The 12,341-nt window shown below is 37.6% G+C and overlaps 1 protein-coding gene across 4 annotated transcripts in view; it reads left to right on the top strand.

Moving 5' to 3' along the window:
* DKK2 (dickkopf WNT signaling pathway inhibitor 2) overlaps positions 1-12,341 on the top strand; it is a 98,687-nt gene that overhangs the window by 295 nt on the left and 86,051 nt on the right. The window contains exon 1 of one of the 4 annotated variants that reach the window (XM_027677074.1): positions 8,503-8,569. The exons of the other annotated variants lie outside the window; for them this stretch is intronic. The gene's annotated coding sequence lies outside the window, so the exon portion shown is untranslated. Of the gene's footprint in view, positions 1-8,502; positions 8,570-12,341 lie in introns of those variants that run through there. 4 annotated transcript variants of the gene reach the window in all.

Genomic DNA, 12,341 nt, shown 5'->3' on the forward strand with positions numbered 1-12,341 from the left:
CAATTAATCTTTTTTTTCTAGAAAACCTCTGCCTTTCAAAATCGCTGAGGACAAATATGTACAGCTTTCTACCTAAAGGACATGAGTTTGTGGTTTATCCAGTCAAACCCCAGCTTTCATAGCAAACTGTCACATTACTGTACTCCCTGAAGCAGTCTTTGCTTGTGTCAGCACCACAGATGACCAAAATATTTTCAACAATGGAGTATCAGTTTTTCACTTCTCCTCATTTGTATTTGATGGAGAATTTCCTGCTGAAAATTGAAAAACTTTCTGCTTGTGTGTTAGCCTTTTCTTCAATCTCTGTACTGGCCAGTATGACACCCCTAAAAGGAAAAGTTACCTCTATCTAGTGCAAAGCACTCTTTGTGACTGACCTCCAGCCTTTGTATCTCTCTCCATCCCCATCCAAAGTTCGCACACAATAGGAATGTTTCTTGTCGTCACAATGCTAGTCTGGTAAGATTTAATGAGGCATTTAACTTGTTTCTTTTTCTGAGTTGTTTCTGGCTGTTTATGTAGTTATTGTACAGAAAACTGACTTGCTAAAACTTAGGGAGGCTATCATCCTTGGGAAGGTTTATCTGCTTATTAGTTGAAATCTTTGGATTAGTGTAATCTTAATAGGAGTTTTAGAGGGCCTAGCCTTGGACATGGTGATACTTTGAAGCAATTGATCACTATATTATCACTATGGTCTTAATGGTGTTGCCTCGAGCTTTGTTACAGCAGTATCCGTCTGTCTCTTTAAAAAAAAAAAGTTCTTAAATTTATATGAAATCATGCCAGCTCTTTATGAGTCTCTCAAGGAGTTTATGGCTTTATGAAGAACCCTTAAACTATGTCTTTGAGAAGCAGCTGCATTTGCCACACTTAGAAATCATTCCTATAATTTCCCTACTCATGCCAAGCTAAAATAAAACACCTCTGATGCTCCCCCTGAAACTTTCCACTCCGGATGATGCCAATAAGTATTTTTGGAAATGTTTCTTGGTAAGGTTGGTATAATTAGGCTTGCTTTCTTTTTTCCCTGCTCTGTTTATTTATCTGGCAAAAGACACTTTTTCTACATTGATCTGGAAGGCCAATATTCCATCTGGCCTCAGACTCAGCATTCACCCCTTTCATCAGCCTGGGTTTGAGAAACTGTCTTGTACTGAATGAGAAAAATTAACCTAATTCATCTCTCTGCTTATAAATAGCTACTTTCAGAATACTGTTTTGTAGTGCACATACTTGTATAGGAGGTACTTTCTGGAGAAACAGATTTTATTACCAACCCTTTATTTGTAAGCTCTTGTTGTTGCCCTTGTTTGCTGGTTATGCTTAACATTAGGGTAGTTGAGTCTTCCGTGTGGTGGTATGAGCAAGGGCCTTGATGCAATTTCAGCTGATGTCAAATGGGAGTCTTTTTAGTGCCACTTCTGCTCTGGTTGAAGTAAAAGTGGGGAGTGAGCATGATCCAGCCAATACAAGGGGGCTTATATTACATCAAGGTTTCCCATGAAGAGACTCTTAGAGCTGAAGTCTTCAGAAGACATTGTCTTTGGATAATGACAATAAATCCTTGTGTTGTGTGACAGGAAATACTGTGACTCAAGATTTGACTTCAAACCCTGCCTTCTAGGCTGTTCTTTCTCTGCAATTTCTGTAACCTTGCCCGGAGATTGTGCAAGCCAGGCTATGCTTCACGAAGCATGCTACCTGTTATGTGTCAGAAGATACGTTGTGTCATGGTCCTGGCTGCGTTTCCCTAAGGTGATGTGGTAGTGTTATATATTATTAGTGTAAGTGGCTGATAGCAGATCTTTCTTTCCCCAAAAATTGGAGAAAAAATAGATAATTTGACAATTAGACTTTACTTACTTCTATTGTCTTTGGTCTTCTGCATGCTTGAGAATATTCTGTACTCTTCATATTTCTACTGAGGATTTGTACTTTGCATTGTTCTATAGAACTCCTTCATTTTCTTCTATGACCCTTGGAATAACTTTTTAATAGAAAGGACTAAGTGATTGGGATAGTGGGGAATGCAGTGTCACAGCAGTGTTGATGAAATGGTAGATTGGAGCTTGATAGCAGAAGTCAGTGCCTTCCTCATGTAGCTTTGATTTCTCTACTCTACAGTTGCTTCTATTACCTATATTTTTGGGAATGTGACTGGCTAATCAATTGTTTTCTCCACATGTAGCCTAAGAAAGGAAAAGCTAGTGAGAAAAGTAGGGACTGAACAGCAGAGGAAATACTAATTAAATAGTAAAGGGCTCTGCACCAAACTTGAAAGTTACCTAACTCAAGGCTTGAGGCAAAAGGTTCTCTTGAAATGGCATTTTGGATAGTAAATGAGAAATACTTGCCTTATTTCCATCTTCCTGGAAAAATGTATGGAAAGAGGTGGTCAGTCATATTTTGGATCCAACTGACTTCTTTCCCATATATGTTTAATTCCAGCAATTTGAAATAATTGCACTTGGTAGAAGATGCAAGGGAAATTCAGACCTTTGATTTGTTGCCTTCATGTGGACAGAGGTGTCCAATATTGCCCAAGTCTGAGTAGTTTGGATAATGGATCTGATCTGTGAAATCTGAGATTGAATCCCATTTCTTTGGCAGATGCTAGAAAATTATCAAATTAAAAAACCTAAGTGTATTTTACTTGATCCAAGCGATGCAAAACCACATCAGACTAATTTTTCTGTCCCTCTCTGCAACTATAAGAATTCCTCACTGTCATTTTCTCCTCCTTGTTGTCTGCAGTTTCCTTCTCTCTTCCCTTTCTTCTGCTTCTCATTCACACGCTGCTCAGGCTCACCAGAATGCATTACAATGCGTGCAGTGAGCAGGAGATGTGAGTTTGACCTGTCAAGCAACACTGGAGAGTAGAAACAGCTGGGATGACTTGACAGTTAGGTTTGGTTCTCTTTGCAGAACTAAGTGTTACTATAATGAATAGTGCAAGCATTTGGGCTCGTTTTACTGAAGTCTTGCTGCCACTAATGAGCAGTAAGTTCTTACAAAGCCGAATTCCACCTCTATTTTTCCAGGTCTGTATTTGCTTATCCTGTATGGTGACATATCCTTCTTACACGTTAGTCTTATCTGGTTTATACTGAGAGAGAATTAATAATACCATGACTTACCTGTAGTCTTTGAAGTGACATAATTAAAAAAAACCCCCAAGAATTAAACAACCAATGACTGATTTCTGTTAGTATTCAATGCTTGAAGTCATGCTCAAGATCCTGTAAATCTTATTGAGCTAAGTCTCTTCGACTTATTTACCTTTGTAGTTGTGGCTTTGTTCTTTTCTTTGGTGAGCTATTTTCCGCACTGTGCACTCCCTAGTCTTGGCACATGCACCCTTTCGAAGAAGATACACTCTGTTATGACTACAGCAGCTGCTCTGCAGATACCTATTTGTCCTGGCCAATGTGAAATCACCAGTCATGGGTGAGTAGCATCAAGTCTGGTTGTTTTATGGACAACATGAAGCTCTTTCACATTCGTTGGTCATACAAGTGATTGATAGACCTCATTATTTTAAAAGAACTATTGCACTGTAACGTTTCCAGATGTTTTCCAATAGAAGCTGTGTTATTACTATAGGGAAGTATCAATCAGTAAATAAGCCATGTCACTCGTTGCCCTTCTACGGAATCGCAGCGTTCTGATCTTGTGGTTTGGCTTCATTTACAAAGGAATCATCAATTCAAATAGATTATTGTTCTGTATGTTACACTGCAGAGGGACAGCCTGAGTGCATGATATGATCAACCTCCTATGAACTAAGTGGAATCAACTGTGCTTAGTACTCAGGTGAAAAGTCAACAAGGAAAACTGAAATGCTGCAAAGAAAAAATTGTTTCTAATGAAGTGGTAGAGGACATTAGACCATCAGTTACTCAACCATTGTTCCACTGTTGTGCTTGAAGGCACTCTGCTCTCCCTTTCATGAAGAAACTGTGATGCTTGTAATTAGAGAATGCAAGTTTGTTTGCAGCAGTCTCTCTTATTTACTAATGCTGCCTTCAAAACTATGATAGTAATTGTAATGTGATAGCCTGACATCCTTGATGTAAACCAGGAAAAAGCATAGCTGCATTGAGACTTGGAGAGGTTTTGCCATTTGTAAATTTGCTCCCAAATTAATATAGACTTCTAGGCTGCAATTAACTGAAATAAAATCAACTAAAACTGTTGCTTTGGAATAATTTGTTTAAGAGCATCTAAAAGCCTGTAACACCAAACCTAAATGACTTTGTCCGAATCCATTCAAAACAATTTTAATGCAAAATTCTGTGACATTTATTGATATTGTTTTTTAACTCTCAGTCCTTAAAACTGTTTTTTAAAAGCACATTTTAAGATATGTTGAAGAAAAAAATTGACATTTGCATTTTCCAGTTATCTTGAGGTTGAAAATGTAAGAAGAATAAAAGAAACTAAATGTGCCTTAGTGAAAAAATCAGATTCGTTTTAGCAGTTGCACAGTTCAGAGGGACCTGGCCCATGAATTTGCAGCCCTTGGAACGTTCTGCCCACAGAAATTGTTTGCAGGAGGAGGATCTGCACGGCCTCACAAAGATTACTTGTGGAGCTGTTTCCAGGCTTCCTCTGTTCTGATGGTTCATTGCCAGTTCCAATAGTTACCATTCTCTACAAGCTGTAATGAAGCATGAGTAATCATTGCTGGTAATATCTACATTATCTGTGATGGGATGCTTTGCAGTCTTGTCTGTGATTTGCTCAGACTTCATTTATTCTCTCTTAGAAGGATAAAGGGTAAAATAAGTATATCTATTCAGGATCTTCTGAGTCATCATATGAGAAGCAAATCATGAGGCATGAGAAACAAGTATTGATTTGATTGATTTGTCATGAGGCGAAGAACCTTGACAGAAATTTTGGTTATGTTCTGAATCTGGATTGTGGGTTGTGTTGCTTTGCCATCAATGCATCACTATTAGAGAAGGACATCCCCCCCAAAAACAGTATTTGGCAACTAGTGAGACTTGTAAAAGAGATGTTTTGAGTGTATAGATTTTTGTGTTACTACTGAGTCTCTAACCCAAGGAATCTGTAGCTGCAATTGCTAAATTAGATGAAATTAATGGAAAATGTCACGTAAAACAACACCAAAACTTTTTAAAAACAAATATGTGTGTGTGTGTGATTTAAGCTGCATATTTTTATTTTCATACTTAATAACGTAGGCTTAGCAACTTGGTTAGTATGTTGGTCTTGGATATATTTATTGAACTTTGCTAGCATAACTTTACTTACTAGCACAATTTCTGACTAGAAACAGCCTTTCTGATAATTTTCTTTTATAATACAGTTTTGTCAAATTTCCAAGTGTCTGAAATTAATACAGTGATTGTATTTACCCAGCTTTTTTGGAAAGTCCATTTTCAATATTAATCTGTCTTCCTTCATAATATGAAACATATATATAGTTTGGAGGATGTTGACTAGCAGAACAATAACAAACTCTATCTAGTATCCAAGTGCAACAGATACACATCACATCAATAATGAATGAACTTGGGTGGGTTTGGGCACAAGGGCCAAGGAAGCCTGCGGTTAGAGTACGACATACCCTCAATTGGTTTAAGGACTACACTAGTGTAGCAATGGGGAAAGTAGAATACTTGGTCTTCCAGAATTGTAGTCTCTACCCTGTTGATTCTGGGTCACTGGTTTTATCAGTTGCAGGTTTGTGCATGTGCTAAGCCATCCTTAGATATTATCTTGATTTGTTCATTTGACAAAATGACTCTCCTGTCTTGCCTGTCCCTTACCAGTTTTTGTCAGCCTTTCATTGCACTTGGATATCAAATTCAGCATTTGTTACATGCAGTTTCCACAGAGGTATAAGAATTTTCATTGCACATGCTGGGGATGATGAGTTAATGTGTGAGTGCTTGGATATTTGGATATTAAAGTATTAATGTGTGAAATTTCTGTTCTTCTTCATTGCTTTTTACTATGTACCTGAAAGGAGCTCAGCTTCCTGTATGTGGGGAAACGAATGGGACAAGAACAATGTGACTCACAGTATACACAACTGAAATGGATGAGGTGACCTTACCTATAAGATGTCTGTCTGTATCATAAAAACAACATCTGGAATGCTTGCTTTGCTGGATTTGACTAACTTCAGGAAAATTGAAAGATGTTACAAAGGCTGAACTCAATAAGAAGAATTTTCATTAACAGTAATCCCTGAACAAATATTTGTATATGGACACAAACTACTTGAAACTCCATATAAACATTCCTTTTCATTAGACCTTTTCCTTTCCATATTTCCTTTGAACTTTCTTAATAACTTTAGAACTTTCTTTCCTCTGAGCCAACTGGGGTAAATACTGATTTCATTTACACTGGTTTACTAATATTACTTTGAATAAACCCCATACATTATGCTTCTTTTGCAAGGAGCATTTTCCTATGGTACCTCACTACTTCCAGTATGGCTCAAAGCCAGAAATTAAGGATGTGTGTGTGTCTATGCATATGCACAAGCAGCCCAATCAACTATTCAAATATGTCAGAACCTGATGTTTTAGCTTGACAAAAATGGAGTGGGCTGTTCCCCAGAAGTAATATTGATTTACAAAGTGCTTTTATTTTACCTAAGCTGATTCATGTTTCTGTAAGGAATCTCTTTGTTGTAGCCTTGCAATGAGTTATCAGCCTTCACTTACCTCTTGTGAAGCCTTTTTCTGTTTGTTGAATATGCTCTGTGGTTCCTTTTCAGAAAGCAAAGAATTTAACTTTCCTACCACTAGAACCTTAGTGGTTCTATCCCTGGTTTTCTATATTAACTTCTGTATTTCCATCTTGTCACAATCTCTTTGGTCCTTGGCAGTGGTGATATCTTTTCTTTCAGGCATGCTGACCTCTCCCATTCTCTTTGAAGCACTTAAGATCCATATCCAAGAGCTGCATTCCAGCTGTGGCGCCTTCTGAGGTACTGAATATATTAAGATAAAAAGAAATAAGCTCAGCTATATTAATAAGAAGCTTAAATGTTTATGCAGGCATGAGCTTTGAGAAATTAGATACCCCAAAATAAGACTTTAATAGGAATGATGAAGTAACTAAACTGAAAGTACAAAAAGTGATGCTCTTTTTTTAGCATGTTATGGTCCAGTCAGTGGTCATATAACATTTATTACTACTGTAAATATTTTGATATCCAAGTGAAAAATACTTTTCTTAGAGAACCTAACACGTAAAAATTGTAAATTCTTTAACAATGCTTTGACTTATATTTTAATTTCAGTGAAGTAGTTTTAACTAACATCTATTCTCATACCTCATGTCTCTTACGCTTCAATATAAAAACCTGGGGGGGGGTAACTTTTTGCATAATCATGAAACAAATGCAAGGGGATCTTTTTTTTTCCCCCCAATTTGAGCATTAGAAAGGCTATTCCCTGCTCAGAATCATATCTGATATAGATAGGAGACTGAGGAGGAGTGAAAATGAGGAGTGGTTAAATAAGATGGAAGACTGGCCATTATTATTATTATTATTAAATCCAATTTTAGGGTCCCCACTATAGGCTCAAGTATGCCATTGATAGATATTATAATGGATCAAAGTTGGCCCAGAATAATTTTGTTAGTTGAAATGTGTTTGGAGAAGATATCTTTGCCCTCATGGGTTTCATTTCCTGGCAGAATAGGTGAGATAACAGAGATCACAAGTTCTTCATGCCTGTAATTGCTGACTTGTGTGTTCAAAGAGAGCTCGAGACTGAAAACTGCCCGTGGCCCCATTTTTTTCTGTGACATCCTGGATGGCTGACAGGAGGCTCACATACTTCCTCCAGAAGACGGTAGCACTCAGAACTGTTTCTCAAAACTGCATACAAAACAGTGATTTCTTTCTACAGCATAGATAAACAGCTTAAACAATGAAGAATGGTTCTGTGCCACGACTAGCTACCTTCCTTGACCAACTGAGAAGGTACCAACCTTAAGCACATATTTCCTGTACCTTATTAAGTTGAAGTCAAAGAAGGTGTTTTTCTGACTCACATCAGAGGAAAGCTATATGTATCTAAAACTCCAGTTTAGGGATAATTTTGTTTTAAACCAATTCAATCAACTGCTATCTTTAAAGTTATGCACATCTAAGGGCTTCAGTGAACTGAAAACTTTCAATGTTTCTCAAGACATTTAGTTGGAACAGTTTTTTAATTGCCGGTGTTTAGTTTCTGTTCTTAAAATTGGAACAGTTGTATTTTCATGATGGTAGGAGTGAACAGAAACCAGAAATAAAGACTCCTCTGAAATTAGTTCAGGGGTGATATAAGAGCAGTGGGGCTTGCCAAAGTCATATTCCAACTCTATTTTACTTGAGGGGAAGATGGTTTTCACTGTTGATACTCAGGAAAAGAAAAAACACATCTGTTTATAGATAACTAATTAGATTTTATTTTTCCCCAAACAATTTTCCTGGGAGGTCGAGGAGTTAGAGAGTTGTTACGAATAATTCCTTCTATAGAAGGACAAGAAATATACAAGCAACATGTGAAAGTCCTGTTGCGTATAGGTCAGTATGTACCTATGTGTCATGTTAGCTTCAGGTAAACCCTGTTCTGGGGATACGAGCAATGCAAATGGCCTGAACATTTATGTGAATTTTCCCATAAATGGAACATTAGCAAACATGTGAGGAAAGCAAGTAGAGAACATCAAACTTAATGAGAAATAGGTTTGCGTATCACAAAATAAGTTTATAAGGTTTTTGTCTGAGAGATATATAAGTAACTTCTTCTTTTAATTCTTTTTTGGCCATGAAGGACTTTTTTTTTATATTTTATGTACTATGCAAGAATGAAGACCTTAGACTTCAGATGTTGCCTTCTTTATTTCATTAATGTTAATACAGGAAATCAAGAAAGATCACAAAAACACTATGTCTCATTATCAGGATGTTTCTTTTGATTCTGAACATGCCAGCAAAGAATGCTTGATCCAGCAACATCAAAAGATGAAACCATTTGTGCTTAGTTGGTTTGCCTTAGATATTTTTTTCTTCAAGGCAGAAGGTTTAGCTTTTTTTCTTAAACTCCAAAGCATGAGACTGCAAGTGTACATCTCTAATGGCATCTGTATTTTATGGGAATATCTTACTTGAAGCACAGCAGATGGACTCATTTTAGCCAAGACTCAGACTCTTCAAATGTTATAGTATTAATATGTGGATACATAGGCCTATACTTTTATTACTGAGAGGCAGAGGCTGTTGATTTTAGTGCTTCTATACCACAAAAAACCAGCCAACAACAGAAGGCTTGCAGCATTACTTTTATTTTTTAAATAACAAAAATGGCTACATGAGGAATAGTTGCTGAATCAATTATTCATTATTTTTATATGATTATTGTATTGCAAATTTTATCCAACTGACCATACAGATCACTTGAAGTTGTTTTGGTAATTTGGTAATTTTGAAGTTTTCAAAAATTCCCTGTTGGGTTTCAGATGATGCACACTCCAGTGCATTAAAACACACAATCGTATTATAACTAACACATATTAAACATAGAAACATATTATAACTAGCACATTTTAAATTACAGCAATACCTATGTTTTAATTCAGACTGTAAGCCAATGGCTGTGTTTCAAGTATTCAAAGAGCAGTTTTGATAATATTGCAGATGAAATAAATTAGGTTTTTGGCATAGGTGGCATAACAGATCTGAGAACTTTCATTGATGGCTTGCAGTGAATTTGTATCTTAGAAATGAGCTGGTGCAGTTTGCTAACTTTAACTGTCCACACTGCTTTAAAAGATGCACTGTGGACTAGATGTATGGCATATACACGGGCAGTGGAGTCTCACTGCTACAATACATATTTTATCATGATGTGATAAAATATATTAACTATCAACTGTAATAATACCAAAATTATTGGATTTTTTGTTTGAATGGCTTTGACCCCTGATAAAGCTTAAAACCCACCTGACAGGATGACTGTAGCTCACTGCAAGTCAGTATAAATGGTGTAGGGAGACACCTGTGAGTCACTTAAACATGATGAAGTGTTGTTTTGCTTATTTTGCCAGTTGGAAGGTATATATTTCAACTCTTGAAAGTTTTTCGATAATATTCCATATTTGATGACAAATCCAAGGTGACAGTTGGAAGGCTCTTTCTATTGTTTCATGCTTACCAGTATGCTTGAAGTGGATCAAAGTTGTAATGAATTCCAGAAAACCAAGAGAGTTTCCATCATGCATGATATCAAAATGTTGATCTATACTCAAAAAGAAATGCAATAACAGAATAGTCCATGGAAAAGGAGAGAATGGGGGATTCACAATAGGAAATGTACCCTCTTGTTCACCTTTTAAAATTTAGACCAGGTGAACAGCAGCTAATAGTTTTTCCTGTTAGTCAGCTCCTGGGTGGCCTTTGTGAGAAGAGAATTGCAGCAAGGAAACATGGAGGTTGAAGGATGGAGTGATCCAGGTGATCTCAGACACATGCTGCGTACTCTTCTGTAGGTGGACCAGGGGGACCGTGGGTGGTTTTATAGGAACTGGTAGTACTGTTCTACACCCACCTTTGCCAGAAGCGGATGTGTGAGGAAGCAGCCAACTTCTCTCATACAGCTTGTGCAAGGCTGGTGTTCAGGTGCAGACAAAGCAAGCAGAGGATGACTCCCAGCAACTCCAGTGTGTCTTATATGCCAATGCTGTCTCATGGAAATCCTGAGTGTGTTGCCAGAGCATGCAGGAGGCCACTAGAAATAGGAGTATGGAGGAAGCAGCACTTCCTCGGCCTGCCATCTGAGCTCTCCAAATTGTCTTTCTCCCAAGTTCCCCCTTTGTCTCCACTACTCCTTCTTTTTTTTTTTTTTGCTTTTCTCATGAGTGCTTCTCGTACTGATCATTACTTTTAAGTAAATACTACTTCATCCAAGATGCCTCTCAGGCTCTGAAATGTTTATCCTCTCTAATAATAATGGCCAGTCTTCGCGAACGAAGATTTTGGGAAAGGTCTTTTACCTTTCCAGCCTGCGCAATGGATTTTTTAGGTGAGACACAGCCTGCGCTGAACTGAGCCCACCCTTTAATCCTAAAGTTCATCTGCTGGGGCCAAGCAAGCTTGGACAATGGCAGTGAGGTCCTCAGGACGTAGGTTTGTTTAGAGTGTCCTTCTCATAGATGGATGGCCTCACAGGCCTAACGGACTCCATCTGCCCGGGGGACTGGCTGGATTCGAACCTGGGTCGCAGAGGTGAGAGTCCTGCATGCTAACCACTAGGCCACCAGGGGTCCCCTTATCCTCTCTAAGGGTTGTTTAAATTACCAGCTGAGAAGCGAGTGGACCAGCATTTAAATGCAGCTGTACTGCAGAGTAAAATTCAAAATGTTCATTAATTCAATTGGCTAGTAATTTTGAAAATTTGTGCAATCATTTTTACATATCATGCATATTGTGTTAGTTTTCCCAATTCCTTTGAGAAGTAGCTGAAGATTTCCACCTCAGCACGTAATTTATGTTCCTCATGATGTGCATTTGCAGCCTTTCTTTTCAGGGAGTGACAAAAGAATGGCTTTCAGGCCATTTTTTCTTCCTCCGATTGCAACTGTTTACAGAAACTGTGTGAATTACTCAAAACTTAGTCTGAAGTGCTAATGCTTTACCATGTACTGCAGTCTGAAAACAGGTAAATTTGTCTACACTGTGAATTTGAAGCATGAAGCTGACTCCAGGAAGATCAGTATAGGCAAATGCTACCAACGAAATATCTTACTGGGGACTTGGGACCTTAAATCAACCTAGTCTTGTTATGATGCTGTGCTGATATGTTTTAGTTGTTATTAGAACTTCTTTTTTTCAATTACTGTCCTGCTCTGACCTAAAGGTACTTTTCTGAAGCCAACTCTGTTACGGGGAGCTTGGGAACATTTGCACAGTGCTTTTATGGGGTCACTCTAAACTAAAAAAGACCCCAAATATTTTAGTTCATGCTTTTTTGAGTGATCTTGAATAACTCTGATTGTACATGAAATTGTAATAAGTTTACGTGGTTGGGTGGTTTGGACATTCAACTACACAAGATCTGATGTCTTGGCATTTTGAATTCATCAGGTTTAAACTGTGAATTGAAACTTTTCAAGGGGTCCTGAGGAAGGTTTGTATGTGTGGGAAGAAATAAAATCATTTCTGCAAAGAAATGACCAGAGCAAATATTTGCCTGAGTCCATAGGCTGTGTTGCACAGTTATGATTGCTAAAAGTTGAACAGATCTCATGATAATTTTATGATACAAACTTAGTAATTAAATTTTCCTGTTTATACACTG

This window comes from Neopelma chrysocephalum, unplaced genomic scaffold (assembly GCF_003984885.1).
Source record: "Neopelma chrysocephalum unplaced genomic scaffold, ASM398488v2 Primary Assembly neopelma1_42b, whole genome shotgun sequence".
Classification (NCBI taxonomy): domain Eukaryota; kingdom Metazoa; phylum Chordata; class Aves; order Passeriformes; family Pipridae; genus Neopelma; species Neopelma chrysocephalum.